This window comes from Henckelia pumila, chromosome 1 (assembly GCF_033568475.1).
Source record: "Henckelia pumila isolate YLH828 chromosome 1, ASM3356847v2, whole genome shotgun sequence".
Taxonomy (NCBI): Eukaryota; Viridiplantae; Streptophyta; class Magnoliopsida; order Lamiales; family Gesneriaceae; genus Henckelia; species Henckelia pumila.
The window spans coordinates 81,159,047-81,163,359 of NC_133120.1; the positions used below are offsets into that span (position 1 = coordinate 81,159,047).

The following is a 4,313-nucleotide window of genomic DNA, read 5'->3' on the forward strand; positions in this document are numbered from 1 at the left end:
AGTTCAGACTGTCAGAGGAGCTTCGATCAGCTGAAGGAAGCACTCACTACTGCACCAGTGTTAGCGATGACAGTACCACACGAGGAGTTAGTGGTGTACACCGACGCGTCTAAACTAGGTTTAGGCGCAGTGCTTATGCAGTGTGGTAAGGTTATTGCGTATGCGTCGAGGTAGCTGAAGATTCATGAGCAGAATTATCCAACGCATGACTTAGAGTTGGCAGCAGTGGTTTTCGCTTTGAAAATCTGGAGGCACTATCTGTATGGCGAGAAGTGCAAGATTTTCACAGACCACAAGAGTCTCAAGTACTTTTTCACACAGAAGGAGTTGAATATGAGACAGCGCAGATGGTTGGAGTTGGTGAAGGATTATGACTGTGACATTAGCTACCATCCGGGTAAAGCTAATGTAGTGGCCGATACTTTGAGTCGGAAGTCGTCAGTGGTATCATGTTTGACCGTACAGTTACCACTACAGAGCGAGATTCAGAGATTTGGCTTGGAGTGTTATCCGAGTGGCCATGCACCGAGCTTGTCAGTGTTGACGGTGCAGCCAGTTCTGCGAGATCGGATTAGGGAGGGACAGTCTACTGATGAGGAGTTGCAGCGATGGAGACAGAGAGATGAGGCTAGAGGTAACCTCTTGTATACAGTGGAGGATGGTATCGTTCAGTACCATGGTAGGATGTGGGTATAGAACATCGATCAGTTGAGAGCTGAGATTTTAGCAGAGGCTCACACATCTCCGTACTCCATTCACCCCGGAAGTACGAAGATGTACAAAGATTTGCAGCTATTGTATTGGTAGCCCGGGATGAAGAGTGACATCGGGAGAGTGGTGTCAGAGTGCTTGACTTGTCAGCAAGTCAAGGCAGAGCATCAGCGTCCAGCAGGACTTCTTAGACCTCTTCCTATTCTGAAATGGAAATGGGAGAATATTACGATGGACTTTGTGGTTGGCTTACCGAGGAGTGCTAGAGGTTGCACAGCGATTTGGGTGATTGTGGATAGACTCACCAAGTCAGCTCATTTCTTGCCGGTGAGGACTACTTATTCTTTGACACAGTATGCAGAGCTTTACATCAGAGAGATTGTTAGACTGCATGGCATACCAGTGTCTATTGTGTCAGACAGAGATCCGAGATTTACATCTGTGTTTTGGAAGAATCTGCACACGGCTTTGGGGACGAGGCTTTTGTTCAGTACAGCATTTCATCCCCAGACAGATGGTCAGTCTGAGAGGGTGATCCAGGTACTTCAATCTGATGAAGCTGAACTTGACGAGACTTTGAGTTATTTTGAAAAGCCGATTCAGATTCTTGATCGTAAAGAGAAGCAACTTCGTACGAAGACTATTCCGCTTGTGAAGGTTCAGTGGAGTCGTCATGGTATTACAGAAGCGACTTGGGAGACTGAATCAGATATGAGACAACGATTTCCAAAGTTATTTTCTTGATGTGAGTCTCCTTTAGTTTTCTGTTATCTGATATCTGTGATATGATTTGTTGATATTACTAAGATTTCGAGGACGAAATCGAGTCTTAGTGGGGGAGAATTGTAACGCCCGGAATTATTTAATTTTAATCCGAGAATAATTAATTTGGGAATATTTGGAGTTTTGATTTAAATTCTAATATTCTTAAATTGATTAGGATTGAATTTGAATGAATTGAGTAATTGAGGACTGAATTGCAATTTTTGAACTCTTGAGGGGCTAAAGTGCAAATTGTATTTAACTTATCAGAATTGAAGTTGTTACTCAGCATGTGCACGTGTCATTGGAAGCAATTTCATCAGATTCTTCAGCCAAGGAAAGAAGAAAAACCGAGAGCAAATGTCAAGAGAATTTCCAATTCATTTCTTTGTCTTCAAATCTTCATATCTTGGGCTACGATTATCCGATTTCGATTCCGAAAGATGTTTTGGAATCCTCTCGCCAAGACCTTCGATTTGATGTAAGTATCTTCTTTGTTCATCAAGGTTTGGGATTTCGAAAATGGCAGATATCAGATGTTGGTTTTGATTTGGTGTTGTTGAGCTTCTAGCTTTGTTAATCTTGAAGTTTGATTAAAGCTTGAGTTGTATATCTTGTTCTTATGCTTTCTTAGCTGTGATTCAATCTATACACCTGCTGATATGTTGGTTTAGAGGTTGAATAAGTGATATGAATGTTTGAAATGATTTAGAGATTTGCGGGAATCGCCGAGTTATACCGAAATGCCGTCGAATTCTTGAATTGAAGTGATTTGATATTGTTTTTGGCTTTGGAAGTTGCTGAACTATTAGATAATGGTTCCTTGTTTGTTATGCTATTGTCTCAGTGCATAAACAGGGCAACTCAACTCAAGAACGTCGACTTCGAAACCGATAGAAGATTGAACAAGGTTGGTAGAGTTTTCTTTGGAATTCTTGTTGAAGTTTGGGGTTGATCTTGAGCAGATTTTGAGTTATGCTTGGTGTGTGATCTTGTACAGATTTTGACAAGTTTGAAGACCTTCTAGACATCACATTTGAAAGGTAAAAGTGGACTACAATTTGATTGGGATTACAACTCGAGATGGTTTGTATCGAGTTCCCTCAATTCACATACTTGTTTGTTTAAGTGCTCTTATGTGCTTTCTTTTGATTACTTGAATAAGTTCTTGATATAATGAATGCCCTGATTATGTTACATGTTGCATTCATCTTGATGACTTATTCCTTTGAGTTTGAAATGAACGGACACGTTCGAATAGACGATTTGAGGGATTGTATATGTATGGCCTGGGTGGTTGTTTGAGCCTAGCGTCTGAGCTACATATATAATGGCTTCAAAGTCTAGAGGAGCAAGATAGTAGCCCCACCTCGATAGGATGTGTCGGTGGATTAGCTATGATATCTTCTTCTCGGGATCCCAATTGATGAATGATGAAAAGAACCTTGTTTTGAAAGCATGCATTGTATTTACTTCTATATCATGATTGTGATATTGATTATGCATGTTTAGTTGCTTTTACTGGGAAATCTATTTCTCACCGGAGTTATCCGGCTATTGTTTTGTTGTATGTGTCATTGCAATAGGAGGAAGTGGAACCGGGCAAAGGCGGACTTAAAGAACAAGGGATGAAATCGATATAGCGTGAGGATCCGAGTTAGGAGTTATGTGTGCTGTCATGAAGTTTAATGAGTCTTAATCATGATCATGTTTAAAGATACTTGTACAAGACTTGTAGATGATCTAGTTAAGGTCTTGTTGTTGTATTTAGAACTTGAGAAATGATGTAACTACTTGATTCCATCAGGATGTATCTTGATTTTGATATATGACAATGATCTTGCATGTTTATGATATTATGTTGATGTAGTAAAGCTTTGGATTGGTTTATTACTAGCATTGAAAGCATGTTGGAATGCATGGTAGTTGTTATGCTTGATTTCATCATGTCTAGACTTTGGTAGGAATTGATCTTGAACCAAATATGTGCATGATGGAGTATTTGACAGCAACAGGGAAATGTAATTTTTTTCTGCAGCATTGGCTGGCGCACGGGCGAGCCCCTGCTCGCGCGCACGCGAGCCAAGTCGCGACCTTCGAATTTGGAGGCCGGCGCGCGCGCGAGAAGACCTGCCGCGCGTGCGCCGTGTAATATGTTAGAAAAAAAAAATTTTATTCTTTTGTTTAGACTTTGATTATTGTCTAACATGGTTTAATAATGATTAATGAGATTAATGAGATATTAGAACTTGGGTCATCACACGAGGTATTCCTTGCAGTTACGTTTTCAATGACCGGATTTCTTGCAGTAATGGCAAACTTGTTTAGACTTGTCGAATTTTTCATGTAACATTTGGCCTTGAGATCATGGTCCAACCATTTCTCTAGTTCGGCCAACCTTTCGGCAGTTACATCAGCCGAGACTGTTTTCGGAGAAGCCTTTTCTAACACTTAGAAAATCTTTTTCGAACTCAGGACAATCTTAACTTATGGAACCATCCTGTATAGATTGCGCCAGAAAATTTGTTTTGTTCGAGAATTGAAACATGTGGATTACGAATTCATTGTAATGAAATACTGAGATGAAACAGACAATAATCGATGATTTGTTTAATAATTTACTAAGACATAAAATATGGCGAATTTTATTTTATGAATCACACTCCCACTATTTTGACAATTTCACTACCCTCTAGTGATAACGAGAAACATTTTCTTTAGTGGGAACATGGAGTCCAATTGACAAACTATAGTCCCGAATAATATCAGCCAACTATAATTTTCAAAAGGTAGAGCCCAATTGCTTCCAAAGCAACCTCCATGTTTTTACCTCATGTCCA

General features: G+C 40.0%; 1 long non-coding RNA gene across 1 annotated transcript; it reads left to right on the forward strand.

Annotated features, from left to right (window-relative positions):
* The first annotated feature begins 1,827 nt into the window (after positions 1-1,827).
* Positions 1,828-3,337, forward strand: LOC140877332 (uncharacterized). Its single transcript, XR_012149269.1, has 4 exons — positions 1,828-1,954; positions 2,321-2,383; positions 2,474-2,516; positions 3,060-3,337. It is a non-coding gene; the product is annotated as an uncharacterized lncRNA (long non-coding RNA).
* Positions 3,338-4,313: the final 976 nt, after the last annotated feature.